The sequence below is a fragment of the Mixophyes fleayi genome, chromosome 7 (genome assembly GCF_038048845.1).
Source record: "Mixophyes fleayi isolate aMixFle1 chromosome 7, aMixFle1.hap1, whole genome shotgun sequence".
Lineage (NCBI taxonomy): Eukaryota > Metazoa > Chordata > Amphibia > Anura > Limnodynastidae > Mixophyes > Mixophyes fleayi.
The window spans coordinates 107,882,785-107,897,386 of record NC_134408.1 but is presented as its reverse complement, the minus strand read 5'-3'; the positions used below and the strand labels follow the sequence as shown (position 1 = coordinate 107,897,386).

The 14,602-nt window shown below is 41.0% G+C and overlaps 2 protein-coding genes across 2 annotated transcripts in view; both read left to right on the top strand.

The window, feature by feature from the left end:
• The window catches only part of MYL1 (myosin light chain 1), a 427,496-nt gene that overhangs the window by 237,863 nt on the left and 175,031 nt on the right, over window positions 1–14,602 (top strand). The window lies entirely within an intron of this gene.
• LANCL1 (LanC like glutathione S-transferase 1) overlaps window positions 1–14,602 on the top strand; it is a 104,648-nt gene that overhangs the window by 9,625 nt on the left and 80,421 nt on the right. The gene's annotated exons all lie outside the window — the stretch shown is intronic.

The following is a 14,602-nucleotide window of genomic DNA, read 5'->3' as shown; positions in this document are numbered from 1 at the left end:
CGCGTTCTGCGCATGCGCGAACCGGCCGGGAGAAGAGAGGGGGTGACGCGGCCGCGCCGGGCGGCGTTAAAAACGGGAGAATGACCGGCAGAGGGGACCAGAGACGGGGCACCGCTTGAGGTGACGGCTGGGGGGAAGGAAGATGGTGGAAGTGCGGAGGAAGAGGGGGTAAGATGGCGGCGGAAGGGAGGGGGGGAGGGGGACCTGAGGCGCGCCGGGCGTGGGGCATTTCTCCTAGGACGGGGCATGTTGGCAGAACGGAGGAGGACAGCGGGGGTGAGGTGAGTAAGCGGAGGAGGGGGGGGATATGAGGCAGAGGAGGAGAGAGTTGGGAGAAAGAAAAAAGTCCAAAAGTGCGGGTGAGACAGGGAGAGGAGAAGGGAAAATAAATGGAGGGATGCAAAAAGATTAAGGGAAAGATGTGGGCTGATGGGAATCTATATAATAGAACAATGAATAAATCCACTAGTGGTACTTATCCGTTTCTCTTGCTGCTGGGTCTCCTACAGGAATCTCGTGCTGCAAGTGAAGCCAAGCAGGAAGTGCAGCCTGCTATATTCTATCAAGGTCCCTCCCACGTGAGCCACCATTGGCTGGTACCCACCCCATGTTAAACCACACCAGGTAATTATTCAGCTTGTTACAAACCCTGTCGCCCTTTAAGTGCGTTTGTCCTAAAAACCTCACTTGTCAGAGTGTTTACATTACTATATCAGCATCTACCACCTCTGTTAGATGCCTATCCCAACTGTCCCCTACTGTTATGATAAAGTAATTTTTCCTCAGATTTCCTCTAAACCTAGTACCCTCCATTTCCAGTACATGTCTTTTTTTCACATATCCCCAACTGCCCACCAGCTTTGTAACCTCATGCACACGTCACCGCCGATTGTACCAGCTTTAATCTCATGTTACCTCCTGTGTACCAGTGTCTCTCACTTGTCACCCCATTCTCACCAGCTCTATTTTCACTTGTCACCCCCTTTGCACCAGCAAATCTTTCAAATGTCACTCCCTGCGCACCAGCTTTTGTCATATGTCACACATGTATGTATGTGCAGGCAGGCAGTGTTGGGATAAAGTATGTATGTTCTGGCAGCCATTGGTACTGTCGAAGTCGTATAATTGGATGAACGAAAAGTATATTGGTTAATATTGTTTTATTGTGCGATTGCACTCAGCATGCCACGCTACATGGGGCATGGCGCTATCACACGGTAAAATACGCACGCACACACTCGCACTACAACATTTGGTTATTTATATATTTCATTTTTATTAAAGGTTCCAATCCACATTCATTTATTAGTAAAATGTATTAGAGTGTATATTTATTTATTTATATATAATACTGTAGTAAAGGTTTTTATGGTTCAGGTGTTTCAAAAGATAAAGAGTTTGGTCTCATATTAAAGCTTATTTCACCAGCATTAACCCGGTGTGGACGGAATAGCGATCGCATCTAGCGATCGCAAGATACAAGCAATATGAGATTAATGCTCTTAAATACTTTTGTGTGGGTCAGTTTGAACTGGTCATTCAGAGTCAAATCATGGGAACAATAGGGTGGGGGATGTTCCCCTCACCCTTTGTAAGGATCAAATAAACTGACCTATAACTTGCAAGGAACTGGAATGCCATCAAGCCTGGACCAATGAAGACATCACTAAGAGTTGTAATCTGTACAGTATATACAAGCATGTTGGCTTTTGTTAGCTCTCTTGGAAGCTGGAAATGTGACCGCATGGCTGCATTCATTGAACCGGAGTGAAACCTATAAGGAAGATGTAATGTATTCAGTGTTTTATACTTTCCTGTTTTAATGTAACATCTTTAATAGGTATCATGTATCGGCTATATTGTACTGTATTGTACTTATTTATTGAACTGCTAAACAAATTGCTTTTGCTAAATAAATTGCTTGTGCTTCAGAAACACAATACAATCGCTTGGGCAATGCTTATTTGAAACGATAGAATTACTTTAATAGTACGTATGTATGTTCTGGCAGGATTTGGTGCATATGTATGTTCTGGCTCCCAGTGATGGGATGAAGTATGTATGTACTGGCAGCCATTGATGCAGTATGTATGTTCTGGCAGACAGTGGTAGGGTCTGTCTGTCTGTTGTGACAGACAGTGGCAGGAAGTGATGGGGTGCAGAATGTATGTTCTTGCAGACAGCAATGTGGTACAGTATGTATGTAAGTATGTTTTGGCAGGCAGTGATGGGGTACAGCATGTACGTATGTTCGCTATGGCAGGCTGTGAAAGGGTGCAGTATGTATGTTGTGACAGATGGTGGGGTGCACTATGCATGTATGTTCTGGCAGATAGTGGCGGCGTACAGTATGTATGCATGCATGTTCTGGCAGTCAGTGTCGGCGTGCAGTATGTATGCATGCATGCTCTGGCAGTCAGAAATGTGGTGCAGTATGTACCACATTGTGCTTATATGCTTCCCACCAGCACCTGCAGCACTGTAAACTTGAGTCCTTGTTGATGCTGGTCACCAGTGAAAGCAGACAGACTTTTACAGAGATTCTGACAGAAAAGCCATGAGTAAACCAATGAGTAAAACACAGACCACAGCAGGCAATGAGAAATGGGTGTGTAAAGATTATCTGCAGCTTCTTTTGAATAAATTAACTGAAGTCACTGAGGGGCGGGAGATTTACAATGGATTCACTAACAGCTGTCTCAGGGAGATATTAAACTCTCAATTGAGAGCAGTGCCTGGGCTAATAGTACTACAGGGTACTCCTCCCATATCCCCCAAAACACTAACCAGCCCCCTGTGGCTAAAAAAAGTGGGCAATTTCTTCAGCTCAGAGATGAAAATCCCTTAGCCAGAGACTCAGCCATGTTTGTGCTCTCAAGTGAAGCCAGTCTGAGTACACCCAGCACAAACCTCTAACTGACATGTGCAACATTATGAAATTCCCTATCTTTAAAATGGGGCATATTTTACCAAATTGGAATAAAACTACAACTTTCTCAAAATTTTAAACCCTCAAAGGCACTCCTCAGCTCTAATAGCTTTCTTATAAAACAAACCCCAAGTAGTTACGCTCTCCCCCCAAAAAAAAAGAAAACGGCGCGATTTTGAAATTTAGATTATTCCTAATTTGTCATTTTTTATTCTTTTTTTCTGAAATTTGGCATGCGGCACCTATGGACGGTTCCTCATTCGCATGCCAAATTTCAGCTTTAATACTTTTCAAAATGTAGACCCTCAAACACCATGCCCCCCCCCCCCTCACAGATTTCCAATGGCGGAATGACGTTTTTTAGATGTAACCTTAATATAAGGGCACGACTGTGCCCTTATAATATATATATATATATATATATATATATATATATATATATATATATATATATATATATGTATGTGTGTGTGTGTGTTTGATAAGAGGGCACATTGTGATGAAGGGGAAACTGTGATGGAGGAGCAAAAGGGTGCTGGAGGACACAGAGTGATGAAGATGGCACCATTACAATTCTGTTTCAATTTTCTTAAGTGAGTTTTATTTCAATATCCAATTATTTGTTTTATACAGCTAGCATATGATTGCTGCATTGAAAGTACTGTGATTCTATGGAGACTCATTATATAAAGATCCTAACAAAGTCAGAACGTGAAGAATGGGGATTGAGGGGGTTTCAGTGTGGTCTAGCACTTGTAGCCACACCCCTACAGTAGGTCTACCACGCCCACTCCACAATTGTCACTCCCACTTAGAAGACGGGCGCCGGTGCCCTGTCTCGCCCAGGGCACTAAAATGTCTAGTTACGGCACTGTATACACAATGTTACATGCTAAACTGAGCAGGTATAGGGCACGCACCATATCGTAGTACAGAGGCAGAACTACTGTGGGTGTGTGGCAGTTACTGGGTCCGGAGATGGGAGGGCTAGGCAATGAGATGGGGGGCTAGGCAATTAGATGGGGGGGGCTAGGCAGTTCTGGTCAAGCAGCAATAACGTGATTGTGTCCATTATACCAAATAAAAGTAATTAAATAAACATACACAATTTTGAAATAATTTTTGGGGGAATAAAAGACTCCAGATTTCCAAAATACTTGTACACACATACGAATGTATACTGTATATATACTTCCTTTCCTTCCTGCCATGCGTCACCTGGTGGCCACCCCCTTACCTTAACAATTTATTTGTAATAGGGATCTCAGGCCTATAAGAGATTTCTCAAAACTGGACTGTTTGGTTATAAGACACAGAAGCTGCACAATTTTAAGCAAACATGTGTGTCACAGTTGATACAAGGCTGTAACCCACATACCTCAGATAGCCTCCCACAGAATTCAGATACATTGTGTTATTTTGAAGAGAGAAATAATACACTGTTATACGTTATTATTAATTAGAGATGTTCACTGACCCCCGGGTTCTGGTTTTGGCTTAAGCCTATCAGTGCTGTCAGTGAACTCTACATTATTAAACCATGTCTGCTCATGCTGCATATTTATTCCATACATGCCAACTCTCCCGGAAAGTCCGGGAGACTCCCGAAATTCGGGTCAGTCTCCCGGGCAAGCTGGCATTTCTCCCGCATCCCAATCTCACCGAGAATCGCGTCATTTGACGCAATTCTTGGTGAATCACGCCATTTTGGAGGGCGGGAGGAGGCGGAACGAGGCCAATCGCGTCATTTTGGCCCCGCCCCCGCAACGTGAATTACGTTTTCACGAGGGGCGGGGCCAAAATGACGCTATTGGCCTCGTCCCGCCCTCCAGTCACGCCCCTCCAGTTGGTAAGTATGCTTTAATCTCCTTCTCTGTAGATACCTCCCTCTAATCCATGAAGAACTGCCAAACTTATGTAGACACAGGAATGGATATTACAACTGGAGTGGCATTAGATCTGCTTCAGACAGGCTGTGGCACGGAACATGTGGGCAGCATGGAATCTGACATGTTGGAATATGCTGCATTGAACAGAGATTTATACCAATATATAGATGCAGTTGAGAGACCGTACTTAAGTTAAAACGTGACCCATCGGATGAGATCCCAGATTTAAGAGAGCTTGTACACGAGAGATACACTGCGCTTCAGAAGAATAATACAGAGGAGGCCCTGAGGCAGGATGATAAATATGTCCAGTTTAAAGACCTGCTAAGAGACCTGAGAAAACAAATGGGTGTGTTACTGGCCCCTGCAGATTAAGCTTTGGAATATGAAGACGAGGAGATCGCCGTCACCCAGAGCACATGAACGGTACAGTGAAACTGAGAATGGCTCTTGAAATCAATTATGGTTCATTTGATCGCTGCACCTGTTCCTTGGATAACTGTAGCAAATCTACAGCTAATACACGGTGATGAGCGCTGACCCCAATCCCCATGATGCATGTATTTATCAGACCAAGACCAATCCAGGGTGCCCCGGTGGGTTGGAGATGGTGAACATAGTGAAAAACAAAGTATGTGGTCTCATGTACGAGAGAGAAGCAATTGAAAGGATGATTGAAAACAAACTTCATCCTAACACAATATTAATTCAACCCCGCAGGAAACCACCTTTACAGAAGTCTCTGTAACATAAATGTCAAAAACAAAAATGTAAAAAAAAACTTTTACCTTTTTAAAGAAAAAAACACATCTTTAAAAAACTATTAATAAGCATTCCAGCATCAGCTGTCATCATCTTCACCCTCATCAGTGTGTACATCATCATCACTCAATACTAATTGATCCTGGCTGGAATCCACCATTACAGACGTCTCTGCACTTTGATCTAAATGCCAGTAAAGGCCTTTCTCATGGAATTTCTAGTTCATTTTACAACAGAGCTGTCACGATTTTTGCCCAATGCTTGTTAATATTTTGGGTAGAATGGCATGTTGGCAATTTTATGTTTCTCTACACTAAGCTTTCACCTTTATTAGAGAGGTATTTTTTTCTTTAAAAAGGTACAAGATTTTTTTTTACGTTATTGTTTCCCTGATTTAAAAACACTAGGTACTTTAACATAGGCTTTAGCAGATGACGTAGAGGGATTACTATCATCATAACTAGTGGCAGTATCTGGTTGGTGCTCCTGGTCTGCTGTGAATCCATTTTGAGAACACAGTAAAATGTGTCTGCAGATTTTGAACAACACTGCCAGCCCTATTAATTTTATTTCATCAATAACAATTAGCAATGGAGCAATGGACCTCTCCTCTTTGTGTGTTAGCTATATAACACCGTACAATGTGACTGCAGATTTAGATCAAGACTGCCAGCCCTATTATTTCTAATTCAGCAATGACAATTAGCAATGGAGCTGTCCTGTTTGTGTGTGAGCTAGAACTCAGTAGAATGTCACTGGAGATGTTGAAGAACACTGCTACACCTCCTCTTTCTTTTCCAGCTATGACGTTGCCCAACTGCACTAGAGACTCCCAAGAACTGTGCTACCCCTTCTGTGTCTCTCTGTGAGATGGTGCTGGATCGCCGTGGAGAGCGGCACTTATAGAATCCAAAACTCGCGAGATCTGATGACACAACAATGACGTTTTGCCTCATTTTCGATTCCGAATGAGCTCGAAAGTAACGAGCCGGCTCGGCGCGGTACTCGGATCTGCTAAGTTCGGGTAGGCTTGGTTCTCGGGCAACTGAGCCTTTGTATCTCTATTATTAATTATTCTAAATGAACATTTTCTCATTATTGTACACCCGCTTGCAACTAGTTATTTGCTCTCAAAATAGATATAGACACGGTATAAGAAAAGTTTTTTTATCATGTATCTACTGACAGACAATTACCATACACTGAGCCCAGAGACAGCAGTCAGACCTGAGATTGGAGCGTAAGGACACTCTGCATGTGTCAGGAAGGGGAGGTCTTATTTTAGCAAAATGTGAGACATACATAAGCCGAGTGTAACCACAAGTGTATAGAGGACACTAGGATATCAAGGGAACCTGATCTCCAATGAAGAGGACAGTGTTTACACTTCTGGCAGTTATAGTCAGCTCTTCTGTTAAATGTGTCTCTGATCATGTATTTCTACACAATTGCATATAGCCGGCATAGGCAACAGAGGGCTCTCCAGCTCTGGTGGATCTCCTAGCTCCAGCATTCCCTGCTGGAAATTAAAGATCCACAACAAATGGAGAGTGACAGTTTATGTACTTTTGCTTTAGTTTATGTGACACGTTTAAGACTTTCTTTTTTGTTTTTGTTTGTTTATTGTATTGAAATATATGTCATGTTTGTGATGAGAGTTGACTGTCGCATGCCTGCATGTAAATATATTATAATATACGATATTGCTCTGTCTGAATTGCAAGTGGCCAAATGGTTACTACAGAACTATAATGTATTCTATGTAAATACAGTTATGTTAACAAGCTCTTGTTGCTGTCATGTATTCATCTAAAACTGAAATATTAACATTTATTGATATGATAACATATTCCTGATGTAGTTCCATTCTTAGAATTCAGTTTTGTGGCTTCCCTTTCCCAAAAAGGCAACAGCACTGTGTTTACTTTTGTTGCCATATGCTTTTAACAATCAAGTAAAGAAACACCACTCTATCCCCACCTTCATAGACATTCATCGGTCATCACTAAAACCAACCCCCTAAACAGCTTAACCAACCCTAGCGCTTCCGTCCCAGGCTGGTGCTAGCAAAATCAGGGAGACAAACAGCGTGGTGTTCCTTTCTGATTTTACTATTACCAGCAGTGGGCTTTGCCAGCCAGGGCTGGTGTTCACTATAGCAGGGAAACCTGCAACGTGGGGTCTCCCTGTCATAATGCCAAACCAGCCCAGGCTGGTCAGCACGAAGCTTGTATTCCCTAGGGAGATCGGTTCCGGAAAAAAAAAAGGTGAAGCCCCCCTAGGTGTACCCAGTCTAGTGCTGAAAGCAATAGGGCTCTTCCTACACTCCTGGACAGTAAGTGTGAGGTATTAAAACTGATTTTATAGTAATAAAGCATTTTGTCCCTGGTGTAATACACCAGGCTGCCATTAACTGGGCATGCTGGTGCTTGTAGTACTACAAAAAACTTTGCAATTGTGTGTTTTCCATATCTATTTTTTTCTGGAGCACAGGTGCATTTATTACTTACTGCCACATTTTCAAAGATCCACAGGCGGTTCTTGTGACCTGGAGAACATGCACTGTTAGGGCTCCCTGAAGACTGGTCTTGAGGACCCCTGCTCTATGTGGCTACATATCTGATAAAGTTAATTATGACACTAGCGTGTTAGTGGCAGCATCTATGTGAATATGATGCTTCTCACTGATTTAGAACACTTTCTGTGTATAATAAACAATAAGCCTTTTTTGTATGTGATACATTATGAATAATTATGATGGCAGTGTTACAGTGGTCAGCATTACTGTCTCACAGTGCTGGGGTCATGAGTGTGATTCTAACTACGGCCCAATCTGTGTGGAATTTGTATGTTATTTTCGTGTTTGTGCGGGTTTCCTCTGGGTGATCTGGTTTCTTCCCACAGTCCAAAACAAAATTATACACCCACATGCTTATCTTTCAACCTACAATTGAAAATGATGATCAGTATCACCTGTTTGGTATGATTGGTTAATCATACACCTGACTATAATCCTATAATATCCCTGACTTTGTGCAAGTGTACCTAGAAGATTTGATGTCGTTTTGAAGGCAAAGGGTGGTCTCGCTAAATATTGATTTGATTTAAATTTCTCTTCTGTTCGTTCACTTTGTATTTTGTTAATTGATCAAAACAAATTATTAACACTTCTGTCTTTTACTTTGCAGCATTTTTTCCACACCTGCTTAAAATGTTTGCACAGTATTGTGTACAATGATCACATCTATATTGTAGTAATGTCATTGATTATTAAGGCGCCAAATGCTCCACAGCACTAGACAGTGGACGAAACAGGACGTTCATGAAACAGACAGACAAGGTAGACAAAATAAATGCAGATGGTAAAATATAGGAGAGGAAAGGTCCTGCTCATGTATATGTACTGTATGTAGAATTGGTGGATGGAATATTGATTTTGGGTGAAAAACAAAGATGGAATCCCATTTGTCCTAATCTTACACTTGGCCCCCCACTCTTGACTATAGTAGCCGCTACATTGGTAGTTACATCACTAACAAGCAGGATCATTAACAGTTTGTGCAACACTAATCCATCATAAATATGTCCAAATTACACAGCACTCTGCATGCACATCTCTCTGTATTCTAGCACACACCAAGGTTTTAGCAGGGCAAACAGGAAAAAAATAAGAGATTTAAAGGTGATGTCAATATATTGACTTTCTCATACAAGCAAAACAGTGGGCATCCAAACCTTGGGTGTCTTGTTGTTCTATTGGTAATACAGCCTACCAAAGGTACTTGATTTGTTGGTACCTATGCAATTGTGTGTCTCCATTCCACCACCACAGCACTTATATTCAAGGAGGGTGTAGCCTAACTGACATTTCATATGGACATGTAATTTCCGTCCTCTGTCTAAATCAGCACTATTACAGTATCTTGCTACTCCAGAACTACACATTCTGTTTCCTATACCTCCGCTAGCCTTTCCTGGTACCACCTGAACATGGCACTGAGGATACCTTCTAGCACACAGAGCAAGGTGCAGGATTTTTTCTGCATACAAGATGGTGCGCCAAAAAGGCAAATACTACTCTCCATTTCTTGGTGAGGAACTAATTGCTGAGAGGGGCGAGTTGAATTTGCTGTTTACCATTAACGTTATGAGATTTGTAGAACACAAAACATTTATGAACTAAAAGGTAACAAAGTTAATACTCTCTTGCCAAAGAATCTGGACAATAAGGGGTATATTTCCTAAACTGCGGGTTTGCAAAAGCGGAGATGTTGCTTATAGCAACCAATCAGATTCTAGCTGTCATTTTGTACTAAATAAATGATAGCTAGAATCTAATTTGTTGCTATAGGCAACATCTCCTCTTTTTCAAACCCACAGTTTAGTAAGTATACCCCTAAGTCTTGTTTGATCAGATTACATCCTGGCAGGAGGAAAGCATGTGACTTAGAATGTGATGTAGCTTTGGTTCTGGGTGAGTTTGAACATTTTTACTCCAGGTTCTCTGATGGTTCCATTATTGATAAGAAATTATTCTAGACTAGCAATGTCCATGTCTTTCTTGATTGAGCCATCAATGATAGAATTATACTTTCATCACTTGTGAGGAATTATAGAGGGTTGTGTAAAACTTTAAGATATTCAAAGCCTGGACCTGGATGAGTTTATCAGTTTGTATTACAAATAATGTACCCCAATATTATTCCCATAAATTGTAATTCCATTTAAAATACATTCTGGAAGGAAATTTGTTTCCCTCCCCCAGATATGATCATGCCCCTAACCTTAAGGTGATTTGGGTTTTATGGCTTTTTGAATAAAAATGTAGTTTAAAAATTCAAGGGAAGACTTAATCACTGCCTTATAGAATTTATGTCATTCAAATGTTTCTATTTACATTTAAAAAAATGATGAGAAAATGGTTAAATCACGAGTTGTGTTTATTGATTTAAAAGCTGTGTGTGCATATGTTATATTGCCTCTAGGGAATGTAGCTTTGAAATCTCACTAACATTTTTCATTAATTTAGTATGACGATTATATCAAAAGCTTTGCCCATTGCTACACTCTACCCAGAAGTTGGATGGGTGAAGTAGACACTTTGAAATAAAGGAGGGTACACACTCCTATGTGCCCCTATAAGTTGTACATATATCAAACAAAATCTTTAAGCCCAGAGCGCTTAATTATATAGTGTGAAAAAATAAAGATAATACTTATATTGTAGTAGGCAGCTCCCCGGTCATTCAACACCTGTCTGCAAGTGTCAGACCTAGTAATTGGAACACAAAAAGACAGGGGGCGCCAACATAGTGCATTACAATAATTTAAAAATGCAGTTACAACTCCAAAGATAGGTTTTATCCGTACCAGATGGTGGTAGACTGATAGCCAAATAGAATATAGTTCTTGCTAGAAACACTGGAAATCTGTACCAAGCCTGGATGGCAGATGGAACCTTCCAATACGATGAAGTGATGATCAGAAAGCACCTGTGAACTTAAATATAGCCACAATAGTGTGATATCATAACATTAGGGACTACAACATCTCAAGGCAAATTCAGATTTAATAGCAGCAGATGGAAGCAAAGCTTCTAAGTAAAAACAATGCCCGTACATAAAATGAGTAAAAACAAGCTTATCTGCGCCCGTTACACAGCCGTAGAGGGTTCCAGCCGGCACCACCTCCAACATCCGACAGTGACCACGGGAAGCAGTAAGGTAAGTAAGAACGAACTCTCCGACGCGTTTCGTCTTATCAGTAAGACTTTTTCAAGGAGTAATAACAACAGCATGACTGCGGAATCCTAAATACTCAGGTCCTCTTAACGAGAGCCAATCCTGGTACAGTGCCAAATCAGAGGGTGGAAATCTCCTAGATCCGATACGTCATATCCGGTTTTGTCACTTCCGGTATCGGAGATATTGCAACACCCGGACCACAGGAAATGAAGAATGAAGTCCGATATGTCACATCCGGTTTTAACGTTTCCATAGCAACCCGAAAAAGGTGACAGTATATAAATATTTACATCACAAGGTACAAAAATCTGGACCCAACGCCCAGTACATACATAATATACAGGATATACAGAGGACCATTAACATGGAAAAATATACTACCTAATACAACAAATTATTAGTTAGATAGACATATACATGTAAGAGAATTACCTAAAAGGAAAGAAACCAATATTAGTGATCTCATATACAATGTAATTTACACTAAAAAGGAGGCCATCTCAAATGCCTCATTAAGACCTTTGGGTGCCATAGTATCCAATCTATATACCCAATACATCTCTCTACAGGTAAGTCTTTTAGCTAAATCGCCACCTCGTGATCCCAACACCACATGCTCAATCCCTTTGAGATGGCCTCCTTTTTAGTGTAAATTACATTGTATATGAGATCACTAATATTGGTTTCTTTCCTTTTAGGTAATTCTCTTACATGTATATGTCTATCTAACTAATAATTTGTTGTATTAGGTAGTATATTTTTCCATGTTAATGGTCCTCTGTATATCCTGTATATTATGTATGTACTGGGCGTTGGGTCCAGATTTTTGTACCTTGTGATGTAAATATTTATATACTGTCACCTTTTTCGGGTTGCTATGGAAACGTTAAAACCGGATGTGACATATCGGACTTCATTCTTCATTTCCTGTGGTCCGGGTGTTGCAATATCTCCGATACCGGAAGTGACAAAACCGGATATGACGTATCGGATCTAGGAGATTTCCACCCTCTGATTTGGCACTGTACCAGGATTGGCTCTCGTTAAGAGGACCTGAGTATTTAGGATTCCGCAGTCATGCTGTTGTTATTACTCCTTGAAAAAGTCTTACTGATAAGACGAAACGCGTCGGAGAGTTCGTTCTTACTTACCTTACTGCTTCCCGTGGTCACTGTCGGATGTTGGAGGTGGTGCCGGCTGGAACCCTCTACGGCTGTGTAACGGGCGCAGATAAGCTTGTTTTTACTCATTTTATGTACGGGCATTGTTTTTACTTAGAAGCTTTGCTTCCATCTGCTGCTATTAAATCTGAATTTGCCTTGAGATGTTGTAGTCCCTAATGTTATGATATCACACTATTGTGGCTATATTTAAGTTCACAGGTGCTTTCTGATCATCACTTCATCGTATTGGAAGGTTCCATCTGCCATCCAGGCTTGGTACAGATTTCCAGTGTTTCTAGCAAGAACTATATTCTATTTGGCTATCAGTCTACCACCATCTGGTACGGATAAAACCTATCTTTGGAGTTGTAACTGCATTTTTAAATTATTGTAATGCACTATGTTGGCGCCCCCTGTCTTTTTGTGTTCCAGTTGTACATATATGCTTAACATTCTCCTAGTACATTTTATTGCCGAATTGATGTCCAGCAATTGCCTGATAAGCAATAGCTCTCATCATCATCATTTATTTATAAAGCGCCACCAATTCTGCATCGCTGTACAGAGAGTACTTGGGACTCACATCAGTCTTTTCCCCATTGGAGCATACAGTCTAAATTCTCTAACACATACATACACTAGTGTTAATCTTGTCAACAGCCAATTAACCTACTAGTATGTATTTGGAGCGTAGAAGGAAACCCACGTAAACATGAGGAGAACATACAAACTCCACACAGATAAGGCTATAGTTCGGAATCAAAATCATGGCCCCAGTGCTGTAAGGGAGAAGTGCTAACCACTAGACCTCTCCCTAAGGAACAGGACCATTACTCTAAACTCCAACACAACATAATCATAATTTACTGACTGTATTCCAAACATAACATCCACACCCACATACCCATCCCTATAGCAGTTGCTTTATAATTTATTAGTTTTCCAAATTCCTCACATCACCATAGACTTCCATGACCCCCCACTCCTCTTACCATCTGTACAAAAGAAATATAAATTTAATTTCATACTGACAGACATACATAATAAAAAAACTGAAAACATGATGAAACAAAAGTCAGCCCACTGCCCCTAAAAATCTGTCGTCCTAAACCCCTAAGAATCCCAAACAATGCTGGACTCCACTATTCACATAAAAAGTAATACATACCAGCAGCAATAATAATGTATTTGTGGGTCAATAGAAGCTCCTGAGGAAAAATGTATCAATAGAATATTTCATTTCTAACAAATATGAAGAAATCACTTTTCCCTATAACTGTTTCCATGGTGCAGCTCTTGATTCCTTCAGGGGGTAGAGCTGGGTGCTCTACCCCTGCACCCAGCTATGTGTAATGGCTGCCCACACAGTTCTTACATAACTAAAGGCAAACCAGGCCATGAGCTTACATTTACTGCAGGTTATAGCAGTAGACATCACAATAAAACAGCAGTCTGTGAAGCTTGTAAGATGCGAGGCAGACGGTTTCTCTTTTTGAAACATTAACCTGGCATTAAGGAAAAAATAACTATATTCAACGCCAAAGTTTTACCTTGTACCCTATTTATTTGATGATCTGCATGTATATTTGGAAGCTGGAGGAGGTCAATAGTGTTTTAAACAATGGATACTACAGGTGCACACTACAATTTCAACAGACAATTAGGTCCTTTAAGACCTCACTGACCCCAAATTTCAGTCTTTATGGGACCAAAATAATTTCCGGTCCCGATTCACATCTGAACAGGATCATTCAGATATCGATCTAGATAGCTGGTAAAGCCGATCGGACGTTGACCACATCTGACCATGTTTGTGACCTTCATCCAACTGCACTAAACTATGCCTTTTATGATCCACCCCATGGGATATTTTAGAATATGCATGTACATGTATGTTAGACATCCAGCCACTGGACAGCCATGCAGATCAGCAAGATCACCCTGTGTGTGAGCACCTTCCACCAGCTCTTCATCATTGAAAAAGTGTTAAGCTGCTGTATTGTAGCCTAGGTGTAAATACTCTTTGTCTCCACCAAAGCGGAAACAAAAGTCTTTCTTTCTAAGTCATGTTATCTTCAGTACCCTCCTTAAGGTACTAGTCCTACAATACTAGTT